This window comes from Plecotus auritus, assembly GCF_963455305.1.
Source record: "Plecotus auritus genome assembly, chromosome: 7".
NCBI classification, from domain to species: domain Eukaryota; kingdom Metazoa; phylum Chordata; class Mammalia; order Chiroptera; family Vespertilionidae; genus Plecotus; species Plecotus auritus.
In genome coordinates this window covers 45,772,495-45,786,414 of record NC_137774.1, presented here as the reverse complement: position 1 = coordinate 45,786,414, position 13,920 = coordinate 45,772,495, and positions in this window count along the sequence as shown.

The following is a 13,920-nucleotide window of genomic DNA, read 5'->3' as shown; positions in this document are numbered from 1 at the left end:
AAGGGAGAGGGACAGAGAGTTAGAAACATCGATGAGAGAGAAACATCGATCAGCCGCCTCCTGCACACCCCCCACTGGGGATGTGCCCGCAACCAAGGTACATGCCCTTGACCCAAGGTACATGCCCTTGACCGGAATCAAACCTGGGACCCTTCAGTCCACAGGCTGATGCTCTACCCATTGAGCCAAACCGGTTTCGGCTGCTTCTTTTTTTTAAATATACTTTTATTGATTTCAGAGAGGTAAAGAGAGATAGAGAGAAACATAGACATGAGAGAGACACATCAATTGGTTGCCCTCCCACACGCAGCAAGCCTGCAACCGAGGTACATGCCCTTGACCAGAATCAAACCCAGGACCCTTCAGTCCCCAGGCCGAAACTCTTTCCACTGAGCCAAACTGCTCATCATTGATGTTTCTATCTCTCTCTCCCTCTCCCTTCCTCTCTGAAATCAATAAAAATATTTTAATAAATAAATAATAAACCACTGTTATTTGGGTTTTCAAAAAAAAAGATGAACTTTCCCACAATGATTATTCTTTTTTTTTTAAATAATAAAATGCAACAGAGTTGTGAAATTAAGAATGTTAAAATATATGCAGATGCCTCAGAGAAGTTTATCAAAGGGCCTGGCACAGAGTGGGCATTCAGTAAATATTGGTTGGAAGAATGACTTGCTAGGTGACTTACAGAATGCCATAGCCTTCAACCAGATGATCAATTTCCCCTTCAAGATAAGGAATGGTAACCTTTCATGTTTGATACAAAAATGCCCACTTCTGGTTAGTCCCTGACTCTTGGCCCAGCCAGCCATGAACTGCACAGCCTAGGGTATCCCTGTACCCCCTTGAAGGGAGAAGAAAGTTCCATTTATTGTCTTTATTGCATCCTCAGTAGCTTCTTGAACAAACAGTGCTCACCAACCACCCAAAGCACTTCAGGCTCCCAACCTCAGCTCTTCTGTCAGAATTTGTCCCCTATATTGCAAACTCCAGTGGCTGTCAGTCAACAGAATGGAAAGAACTGGGTATGGTGAATTTTCTGTGAGCTATTTTAGGTTCCAAACCTCCCTCCTGTTCCTTCCCATTTCCTTTGTGTCTGAGAATGCAGCCTGCTTCTGGCCCTAGGTCCACTGGCCAGCAGGGTGCCTTACTCTCTGCAGTGCTACGCTGTTTCCAGGTGTAGCTTTCTGCAAAGTGGCTCTTGCAGATGAGAAAAATGAGAACAATTAAGGTTAAGGCTGTAAAAGACCTTTCCATCAGGGTCCTGCCCTGGTTACTGGTATCTGGAAAGAAAGGGCCCTCGTGCTCATCCAGGGGGGTAAACTGAGGTCTCTCTTAGCCTTTTTTCTCTACATGATATCCTGCCTTGCTCCTAGGAAACTCTTGGAGCTGCCCCAATTTCTTCCCCAGCAGCCTCCCTGAACTGTTCTGGAACTGTCTGCAGCCTCTTGGAGGCCACTTTCTAGCCTCAGAGCCTCCACTCCCCCAAACTTCAGTCTTCACTGTCAGCCCTGGCCCCCACCCCAGCCCCTTGACAGTCACTACCCACACCCCAGAGTGACAGCTACCTCCACAGAAAAGGATGGCATGACAGTGTTAATTGCTAATTTGATTCACACCTAGCAACCCCAACAACTGTTGACATCACACCTCCATAAACAGTGTGACTATCCCTGGACAAAAGCAATATCTGCTCACGTACCTTTACACAGACAAGGTGGCACCAGTTTTACCCACTCCCAAACCACTCTAATGAAACGACAGGGCTTAAAAGAAATGGAATGTTTCTTACCAACCTGAGATGATTGTATCTGGCCATTTTCAGCCACATTCCCATTACCAGGTAAGCCAATGAGTCAAAGTTACCAGGACTGAAGATCATGTATTCAACCATTCAGCAAATATTGCTGAGTGTCTTGCACTGTTCTAGGCCCAGAGATAGAAATGCTAACAAAACAAGCTGACAGGAAAGAAGGAAATAGAAAATAAATAAATAGTATGTTGGATAGTAAGTCCTAAGGAGAAAAAAATTAGCCAGGACTTTTTGATACTTTATATTTAGGGTGGCATTTAGGGCAACGCCTAGCATGTAATAGGCACTTAACATTTGTTGAATAAATAAATACCTTGCAGTAAATGTTTTTAACTTTAATATTTTCATTGCTCTCTTCTTGCATCAAAGCACTTATATCATCTAGAACACTAATATAGAACTCCCCCATAAAACAATGAACAACAAGAAGCAATTAGCACAATTTAAAAAATACAGATGGCAGCCCTGGCCAGGTAGCTCAGTTGATTGGAGCGTTGTCCCAATACGCCAAGGCTGCAGGTTCGATCAAGTCACATACTACAAGAAACATCCAATGAATGCTTCAGTAAGTGGAACAACAAATCGATATTTTTCTCTCTCAAATAAATAAATTTTAAAAAATTAAATACAGGTGGCTAACCATCAAATTATATTCCACCACCTTGCTCCTAATCAAAAACATTCCAAATACAACAGCAGAGATTCCATATTTCATCGAACAAGTATGTGAGATTTTAAAACAGACTCAAAGTGCAGACACAAGCACAGAGAAACCAGCACTCTCCTGTCAGGGCACCAAGGTAGCACTAGATGGAAGTTTTCCTGATAGGCTGTGTGAACCAAACACTGGAAACCCTGCCCTAGCTGGTTTGGCTCAGTGGATAGAGAGTCAGCCCACAGACTAAAGGGTTGCTGGGGTTCACTTCCAGCGTGTGAGGGAAGCAACCAGTCTATGTGTCTCTCTCACATTGATGTTTCTCTCTGTGTCTCTCCTTGCTCCCTTCTGCTGTCTCTAAAAACCAATGGAAAAATATCCTCAAGTGAGGATTACCTCACACACACACAAAGAAAACATGCATCCCCAGTGATTGGCCTCTCCTAGGAATTTACCTGAAGAGAATTAAGAATGCATCCAAGCCCTAGCCGGTTTGGCTCAGTAGATAGAGCATTGGCCTGCAGACTTGGGGGTCCCCGGTTCGATTCCAGCCAAGGGCACATGCCTGTGTTGGGGGCTCGATCCCCAGTGGGGGGCATGCAGGAGGCAGCCAATCAATGATTCTCATCATTGATATTTCTATCTCCCTCTCCCTTCCTCTCTGAAATCAATAAAGAAATATATGTTTTTTAAAAAAAAAAGAACGCATCCAAATTTAACAAAGCAAGATAATGTCCTCAAAATTCATTGCAAATTATTTTTCTTGGCTTTAGGACCTTTTTAAAATCCATCCTTTCAGCCAAGTCACCCCAGCAGATGCAAGAGCGGCACAGACATTGGTTATCTCGGTGAGCTTCGATAGGAGGGCTCCCAATTCCATGGTACAGATCAAAGAAATGAATTCCTTTTACTGTCACTCCCTAATTAGTCCAACCTGATATTATTACCTCCTGCAAACATATACAGGGTGGGGCAAAAGTAGGTTTACAGTTGTTCATGTGGAAATTAACATAAATAATAAAAGAATAAACTGTTTTGCGTACTCAACTGTAAACCTACTTTTGCCCCACCCTGCGTATACTGGTACTACAGATAAAGTTTCCACCCTACAATTTTTTTAATTTCATATCTTCTGAACCCTTATTTACTGGCAATATAATGATATTTGGGACTTTGAGTGGTAGAACTGCCTAGAAATTCAACTATAGGGAACCTGGGTTGTGAGGATTGCTTCTCTTGGGGTGACTTGTCTGGTTGTCTAAATAAGGGGAACAATACCCTGACCATTTATAGTTACAGCCTAACATGGGAAATGCCTGTCCATGGGATCTCAGAGGAAATTTCTCACTGCCTTTCATCAACTCCTGTATAATACAACACAGGTCTTGAGGGCCACTTTGAAAATCACAAGGAAGTCTTGTGGCCTTTATATAGAAAACTAGAGGCCTGTTGCACGAATCTTCGTGCAACAGGCGTTCCTTCCCCTGGCTCCAGCACCGGTTTTCCTCTGGCACCCGGGACCCAGGCTGCAGCGGAGCCCCGGGCCGCAGCGGAGCCCCGGGCCGCAGCGGAGCCAAGTCTTCAGCCTTTAGGCTTGGCTCCAGCTTCAGGCAGAGCCTTCAGCCTGCAGCCTTCAGGCTTGGCTCTGGCCGTGGGCAGGCCTTCAGTCTTCAGTCTTCCCTCCCTGCCTGCGTATGCAAACTAACCCACCATCTTTGTTGGGTTAATTTGCATACTCACTCCTGATTGGCTGATGGGCGTATGGGGAGGTATGGTCAATTTGCATCTTTCTCTTTTATTAGTGTAGATATCTTCTGCTTAAAATTAGGAGATTGGGCTTTATTCAGGAGTGTCCATTCCACAGAGGTCAATTTTTTTTTTAAATATATTTTATTGACTTTTTACAGAGAGGAAGGGAGAGGAATAGAGAGTTAGAAACATCGATGGGAGAGAAACATCAATCAGCTGCCTCCTGCACACCTCCTACTGGGGATGTGCCCGCAACCAAGGTACATGCCCTTGACCGGAATCGAACCTGGGACCTTTCAGTCTGCAGACCGACGCTCTATCCACTGAGCCAAACCGGTTAGGGCCACAGAGGTCAATTTTGATTCAGATATGCAGAAATGCAGAAAGGAAACATCCGGGTTCCCTGATCACCCCTTCTGTGAAAAGAAAGTCTGCATCCCTTTGGAGAGCGGGCCAGGCAGACAAGAAGACAACTTGTGCTGAAGGCGGGGTAAGGGGGCAGCTGGGGATGCCTTTCCTCAAGCACGTGGCTCTTTCAGCAGTTTTCTAAAGTCATGTGTTAACAGGATGGTTATTAAAACCCTGATCAAAAATATTAGAGGAAGCAGCATGAAAGCAAGAGGCCCAGACACACAGAGAATGTGAACAAAGGGTGGCAAGATCCACCTCCACCCCCAGCAAAGGTGCGGGCCCCACCCTCCTCAGGGCTCCACACCCTGCTGTGAGAACCCAGTCAGGCCTCTGCCTGCGGGTATTCCCTCCCCTGCCTTAGGAATCTAGCTATTGATTCTTCTCAGCCAAATCAGCTTCATCACAGGTGATTCTGCTGGTTGCTTCCCTTCTCTGAGCCTCAGTTTTTCCATCTGTAAAATGAGCAGGTTGAACCAGTTCCTGTCAGTCAGGACCCATGTCTCCTAGATGCTAAGCACCCTCCTGGGGGCCCTGAGAGCCCTGCCTCTCCTCAGCCGGTTTGCCCAACGTGATGGCGGAGACAGCCCTCTCCCAGATGGGTGGGGACAGGTGACAAGGACAGCCTTATTCATGTCAACGTTCCTTTCCTGTATCCTGGGGAATCGCTGAACATGCAGAATGCACCAACTTCAAGTTCGTCTAATGTCTGGTGTGTTCATTTCCTGTGGCTGACTTAACAAACACCAAAAGCTCAGTGGCTTAAAACGATACATTTATTCTCTTAGAGTTCTGGAGGTCAGATGTCCAAAATGAGACAGGGCTAAAATCAAGGTGTAGGCAGGGCTGGTTCCTTCTGGAAGCTACTAGGGGAAAATCAGTTCCTCACCACTGACGTTGTAGGCAGTTAGACATGAGCAGAGCAAGGACGATGGGCTAGGTACAGGTCACCAGGATGGAAAGCCCCAGGTGCCTAGCAATGGACAATCAATTGTAGGGTGGGACCTCACCCCCAACGTGACCTTTCCTCCTCTAGCATATCACTGGTCGTGAGGTGTAGACCCCCTGACCTTTCCTCCCTAGAGATAACATCTAGGCCTCCTTTGTATTTCAGCTCCAGATCCAGATCAGCAACAAAACCAGCCACAGCTGATGTCAGGACCAGCTGCATTGAAGGATGACCTCCTGCCCTGATGCCAGCCAATCAATCCATGGAGACCACAATCTGAGGACACACCTGGAAAACTGCTGACTATTCTATTGAGATCTTCCCCTGGGACCTCCCCTACACTCTCCACCTTTAAAACTCCTAGGATGGAGGAGCCAGCTCACACCCCTTCTGAGAGCACTCCTGTGCCTTTCCCTTCCCTTCCCTTCCCCCTCGCCGTTGACTTCCCCCCTCCCCCACCCAAGCAATTTACCTTTCGCTTCCTTGATCCCAAGCTCCAAGAGCCCTTTCTTTACCTCTAGAACTTGTTTGCTAAGTCCATTTCTTCTAGGAATTACTTTTCCTACCTCTGTAATTTACCCAATAAATGTTCTGTTAGTTTGGGTCCTGCTCTGAATTCTTTCCTACCCAGAACCCAAGTACCGCCTTGCTGAAAACCATGTTTGGTCTGACAACTGGTGCAGTGCCCACCACCTACACTTCCAGTTTCTGGCGTTTGCAGTGCCCCTCAGCTCATGGCTGCACCACTCCAGTAACGGCTTCTGTTATCACACTGCCTTCTCTGGCTGTGACCCTCCTGCCTCCCTCTTATAAAGACCCTTCAGATTATACGGTGCCCACCCAGGTAATCCTGCCGGCAGGCTGGAGGAAGTAGGTTATTCTCTGGAAAAATTAAACCAGGGAAGCTCTAGACCTGGGGACACTGGGCACACCAGAGGGCAAGGCTAAATCACTGCATTATAACCAAAGGACTTGTATGCATGCATATTAGCATAACCAATGGACACAGGCATTGGGGCGTTGGGGGCTTGCCCAGGGTGGGAATGGCTGGGGCGTGGGGGTGGTCAATTGGGGAAAAAGGAGACATGTAAAACTTTAGGCAATAAAAAAGTCAAATATAAAAAAAATAAAAATAAAGGGAAGCAGGACAGAGGGAGGGGCATTCTTCAAAGGCTACATAATAAATGATGAGACCCCAGCTTCTGTCCCCTGATGGCCTCGCAGAATGCTAGCTGCCTGGCTTGCACCTTCCAGGCAGGAGATCAGAGAATTTTTCTCAACAGAATAATCTCCCCATCTCAAAATCCTTAACTTAGTCACATCTGCAAAGTCCTTTCTGCCATATAAGATAATACACACAGGTCCTGGGGATTAGGACACGGACATCTTTCCAGGGCTATTACTCTGCCTACCGCACATGATGTTCCAATTTACCACCTTCACAATACATGTATTTGTCATTACTGATATCATCTTTGACCCACTTTTTAAAAAATGAATTTAAATCCTACATTGGCCTTATCCGAAATAATCATATCTATAAAATCATTTAAGTGATTGCTAGTCATTTTTCCCTAATATTCCATAAATTAAATACATGACTATTAAAATGTCAAATGTTCATCTCTGTACCACGTAACATCACTTTCCATTCTACCAGCAGTACACAGAACATCCTTCGGGGACCAAAAATAGAATCCAGCCTCCTGATTTTACAGAAAAGTGTACTTTGTCCAAGAATACACAGCAGCAAAGAGCAAAAACTTCAGCTGCCTCCACAACTTCTTCCCCCCATCTCCATGCTCATTAATCACAACTTATATGTCCGCCTTTTTTCTTTAATATCGTCCCTACGTTGGTGATTCATATCATGGAGGGCTCAGTTCCCCTTCTGCTACACTCATGGATATTTTATGTTTGAAAAGTGGGGTTTCCTATTGCTTCCCCTGTTGATCAGCACTCATGCAGCCTACTTATCTGTGTTAAACAGTTGCCTGTGTACTAGTACTTGACCCACATCTGGACAGCATCCAAGGCCTGGGGCGAATGAACTGAAAAGGGAGATCCGTGGCTGGGGGTGACTTTGTACTATGCTCCTTGGCTTCTTTCCCACCTGCAAATTGACCTTTGCAAACCACTTTTGAGAAGACAGAGTTCCTGCTCAGAATGTGGGATGATTTAATTGTCCTCCTCTTACATAACCCTGGGCATGCAATAAAAATAGCTTTCATTCATTGGATGCTTAGTATGGGACAGGCCTTGCGACACGTGCTTTACACACATCCAGTCACAACAGCCTTAGAAGTAGCTATTAGTGTTCTCACTTTACAAATGAGAAGACAAAGTCGAGGAGAGGTTAAGCAACTTGCCCAGGGTTACACAGATGGTGTGACAAAGTCTGTGTTCACAGAACCTCAGAGGATACAAGAGAAATTAGAAATCCACCTCGGCCGAAACCGGTTTGGCTCAGTGGATAGAGCATCGGCCTGCGGACTGAAGGGTCCCGGGTTTGATTCCGGTCAAGGGCATGTACCTTGGTTGCAGGCACATCCCCAGTGGGAGGTGTGCAGGAGGCAGCTGATTGATGTTTCTCTCTCATCGATGTTTCTAGCTCTCTATCACTCTCCCTTCCTCTCTGTAAAATATCAATAAAATATATTTAAAAAAAAAAAAAAAAGAAATCCACCTCGGATGAGGAATGACAATGACAGCCAGAGAGGTTGAGCAGACTGCACAAGGACATAGTGGAAGACTCAGGGACATAATTCATATCTTCAACTCTTAGATAAGTTTGTTCTTTCAGATTTCCTCTTTTTTAAAAAAAATATATGTATTTTTTATTTCAGAGAGGAAGGGAGAGGGAGAGAGAGATAGAAGCATCAATAATGAGAGAGAATCATTGATCAGCTGCCTCCTGCACACCCCACACTGGGAATTAAGCCCACAATCCCAGCATGTGCCCTGATGGGGAATCGAACTGTGAACTCCTGGTTCACGCTCAAGCACTGAATCATCACCACCACCACCATCAGGCAATTTCCTCTCTTTTACGCTATTGTTTCTTGGATGATTTCTTCAGATGCCTGCCCGATCTGCTTATTTTTTCTCATCATTCCATACATGACTCCTCACTGGTGCTTTTGCCTTCATCGTGTTCATGCTAATTAAAAACTGTGGAGGAATCTAGTGAAAGTGACCCTTCTCTCCCTCTGACCCACAGGAAAAAAAAAAAACCACAAGACTAAGTGCTAAAAATCTCCATGGGTCTGTATTCATTAATTTGGAATTGGTAATAATTTAACCAGAAAAGCATTAATGTTTACCTTTATCCTTTCCCTCCAGAAAAAGAGATTGCTAAGCAGATACACAGTGAAAACAAGGTTAGATGAGTTCATGATCAAAAGAGACGTGTAAATTAAAATTTTAACCCAATAAGAACCTAGATGGCCATCAATAGAGTATTCACTAAATAAATGATTGCATATCCACACAATGAAATACCATGTAGCCATTAATGATTGAAGCATGGTAGTCCTTCCTTTGGAAAACTGCTGTTTAAAACTGCTGTTTGAACTACTATGTTATTTTTAGATAGTCTCTTATTCTGTAAAATATAACTTTGTTTTTTAGCTTTAATAATAGAAAAGATAAACTTAACTGTCTGACCTTGCAAGCTAGCCATCTAAAGGGGCTGATACGCTGATACTGATAATAATTCCCATATTCTCATGCCAAGTGTTCATTATGTATCCAAGGTTACAGGTGTCTGTATAGATATGACAGGTGTTTGTTAGATATAATATATACTCAAGGTTACAAACTGTCTGTAAAAATAACTTACACAAGGACCTGAAAAGATATAAAAAGAGAATGCTTCCTCCTTTGGGTGTTCAGAATTTGACAGAGGTAATCTGCTCTGAATCTGCACGCAATAAAGATGACTCATGACTAATTGGCTCATTAAGGTGTCTTGTCTAGCTCACTGATTGACAATACAACATGTATAATAATATGAGAACAAATTATGGTTTAGTAAATAAAAACCATGAACACAAAATAAAACGACTGTGCTTTTATTTTTATAAGTACACACCCACAGAAAAAAAAGACTGGAAAGATCTATTAATGGCCAGTGGCTATCTTCAGGTGATCTCTACCTTTTTGTGTGTTGATCTGTTTTTTTCAAATTATCTATAGAAAATTTCTACAGATACTTTTGTAATCCAAAGGAGGAAAAAAAATCAATAAAAATGTTAGATGTCATCATTAAGAACTGCTATTTTCACCCGGCCAGTGTTCCTCAGTGGTTGAGCATCGACCTATGAACCAAGAGGTCATAGTTTGATTCCCTGTTAGGGGCACATGCCCGGGTTGAAGGCTAGATCTCCAGTAGGAGGCGTGCAGGAGGCAGCCGATCAATGATTCTCATTATTATTTTTTTAATATATTTTTATTGATTTCAGAGAGGAAAGGAGAGGGAGAGAGAGATAGAAACATCAATGATGAGAGAGAATCATGCAGGGGTCCTCAAACTTTTTAAACAGGGGGCCAGTTCACTGTCCCTCAGACCGTTGGAGGGCCGGACTATAGTTTAAAAAAAAACAACTATGAACAAATTCCTATGCGCACTGCGGGCCCGGGACGAGTCAGCTGCTAAGCAGGACAGGCAGCGGCACCTGTGGCCCGCGGGCCGTAGTTTGAGGACACCTGATGTATAGGCTGCCTCCTGCACGCCCCCAACTGGGGATGGAGTTTGAAACCCGGGCATGTGCCCTTGACCAGAATCAAACCCGGAACCCTTCAGTCTGAAGGCCAATGCTCTATCCACTGAGCCAAATCGGCTAGGGCAATGATTCTCATTATTGATGTTTCTATCTCTCCCTCCCTCTCTAAAATCAATAAAAATATATATTAAAATAAAGAAGTCTAGAAGTCTAATTAATTTGCAGAATATATAAAGAACTCAAACACCACCAGCACAACAACAAAAACCAAACAATTTGATTTAGAAAATGGGCAAAGAACTAGAATAGACATTTTGCCGAAAAAGATATACAGTTGGCTAATAAGCACGTGAAAAGATGCTCCACATCACTAATCAGTAGGGAAATGCAAATCGAAACTACAATGAGATACCCATTAGGATGGCTACAATAAAAACACACTCACATACAGAAAAGAACAAGTGCTGGTGAGAATGTGGAGAAATTGGAACCTTTGTGCAGTGTTGGTAAGAATGTAAAACAGTGCGGCCACTATGGGAAGCAGTATGAAGGTTCCTCAAAAAATTAAAAATATAATTACCACATGATCCAGCCAATCCACTTGTGAGTATATTCCCAAACGAATCCAAAGGGACTCAGATATTTGCACACCCATGTTCATAGCAGCATTATTCACAATAACCAGAAGGTAGAAACAACCCAAACGTCCATCAACAGATAAATGGATAAAGAAAATACCGTCTATACATACAATGGAATAGCATTCAGCTATAAAAAGGAAGGAAATACTGACGCACGATACAACACAGATTAACCTTGAGATCATTAATGCTCGTGAAATAAGGCAGTTGCAAAAAGACAAATACTATATGATTCCACTTAAATGAGGTACCTAGAGTGGTCAAATTCATCAAGACAGAAAGTAGAATGCTGGCTGCCAGGGTCTGGGGTGAGAGAAGAATGGGGAGTTATTGTTTAATGGGCACAGAGTTTATGTTTGGGAAGGTGGAAAAAGTTCTGGAGGTGGATGGCAGTGATGGACTGTACACTTAACAATGATAAATTTTTAAAAATTGTATGTTATGTATTTTACCACAATAAAATTTTTTTGAATTATATTAGTCCATGAGTCTATATACTAATGTGTCAATAGTAATCTTTAGGGAAGGAATTATGTAAACTTCCACTTTCTCTGTATTGTTTGGATTTTTTACAATGATCATATTATCATTTTTAAAAGTCTAGTTTCATTTAGAAAATGAAATAAAAGTAACCTCAAACCCTGAAGCGTATCATCGCACAATTTACAAAACACTTTCACAATCATTGTCCTGCTTAAGCATCACAAAAATCCTGAAAAATAGAGATATTTTGCCGTGTTGTAGATGAGGAAACAGGTTCAGAGGGAAGCTGAGTGACTTGCTGGTAAACAAGACAAGGAGCCAGGACGTAATCACAAGCCCCTGACTTGCTCAGCTCAGCTCAGCCCAGCCCAGTTTCAAGCATCACACCAACTAAGTCTCAGTCAGTCCCAGGTAAACCTGTCTGAACCCAAAAAACTTGCTCTGCACCCCCAGAGCAATGCTACCTGGGCAGCCTCGGAAACGGAAAGCCACATCAAGGTGATGAGATCTTGGGGGGATGTGGGCAGACAGTGTGACTTTAGGAAGCCACCAAAGCAAACCCTTGGTGTCATCCCCACAGGGGCATAACCAAATTACAAACTAACCTTAGCCTTTGACAGCCCCCCACCATGTGGACAGGGAGGGTCCTCAGGCCACCAGGAGCCCCCACTCTTGTGTGCCCCAGGCCCGGCCTCACCTGGCCCAGACCTTCTCCCAGAAGACCCCACTGACCCAGTGTACCTCGTCCCGTGTCCCAGGCCTCACTGATCTGATCAACAGCAGCACACGGGGGCCAGCTGAAACAGAAGTCAACAGGAAGTGTGAGAATCACCTCCTGACAAAAGAGGCACAAGCACAGGAAGTGGGTTTGGGCCAGGAGGGCTGGGGCTTGCCATCTAGAAGTGAGACAACCCTGCCAGCCTCACTGCTCAGCTGGAGTTGAGCAAGACTTCAGTGCCGGGGAAAAGAAAAAAAATTCAAATCTGTCTCGTTAGCCAGGCCTTCAAGGTTCCCCACTGCCAGTGCAGGTGTGTATGCCTCTGCCCCTGTATTTGGAGGGGAAGGGCTTGGGAAAGAGCTTTCACTTGTTTTTTTGTTTGTTTGTTTTAAATATATTTTTTTATTGACTTCAGAGCAGAAGGGAGAGGGAGAGATAGAAACATCAATGATGAGAGAGAATCATTGATCGGCTGCCTCCTGCACACCCCCACTGGGGACTGAGCCCACAACCTGGGCATGTGCCTCACTCAACCTGGAATCTAACCGTGACCTTCTGGTTCATAGATCGAAGCTCAAACCCTGAGTCATGCTGGCCTGGCTCACTTATTCAGGGGAGGAGATGCACAGACCCTGGCATAGCATATACAGGGCACTTGAAGGAATAAACAAAGTCAGACTCCAGTTACCACTTTTAGCTGCGAGACCTTGAATGAGCTGCTGTCATCTCTGAGTCTCCTCATCTATGAAAGGGAGGCAATACCAGTACTGGCTGCACAGGACTGTCTAAGCTGAAATGAGATATGGTCCAATTGGTCCGTTTACCAGTTGGCGGTGACCCACCACCTTTCTGCCTCTCCAAATCGGACCCACCCCTTCAGTCTTTCTCAGACCAGACCACCCTGGTCTGACGCGTCACCCTGAGCACCTGTCGCCTCCGCAGTGGCTACAGGTCTGGTGAGTGATTCAGTCTCACCGCACAGAAGCACACTGTGAAGAACTGCTACTGAGGCCCTTCGCTGATCGTTCCTCTCCCACGGTGATGTCACCCAGCAAGGGCAGGGCAGCGTGAATTCGTCTCTGTATCCTCAGGAGCATTCCGCAGAACGCTGGAAGTCAGTCTATAAATGCTCGAGGACCTTCGTGATGCTATGGAAACTCCACTATCTTTAAAGCACAGAGGTCAACTTAGGTACCTGGGCTGAGGGCTCCGCAGCAGAGGCGCTGAGGCTGTGCAGGTTGTGAGCATGAGGGCAGGGCCAGGGTGATCCTTGGCTCCTCTTAGCTCCTCTCAAAATCCCCTAAAACCGTTACAGATGTGAAAAGGGGGGGCGTGGGCGGTGCTAAAAGCTGAAGCTTCATCTGCCTGAAGTCCTGCTCCCCCGCACCCTGTGCATTTCCAGAAGGAAGCCTGCTTAGCCTGCAGCATCCTTAAATCTCTCTGAAAAGCAACCCTTAGGTTTGCCACCTGACAGGAGACCTACCCTCCTCCTGACTCTCTGTCCTCACCTTGCTAACCTCCTGCTTTTCAGATGATGGCCCTGCCCGATTCGGCTCAGTGGATAGAACATCAGTCTGGGACTGAAGGGTCCCGGGTTTGATTCCAAGTCAGGACACATGCCAATTGCAGGCTCAATCCCTAGTGTGCGGCGTGCAGGAGGCAGCCAAACAATGATTCTCTCTCATCATTGATGTTTCTATCTCTCTCTCCCTCTCCTTTCCTCTCTGAAGTCAATAAAAAAAAATCTAGAAAAAAAGATTGTCCCTCAACTCACCTC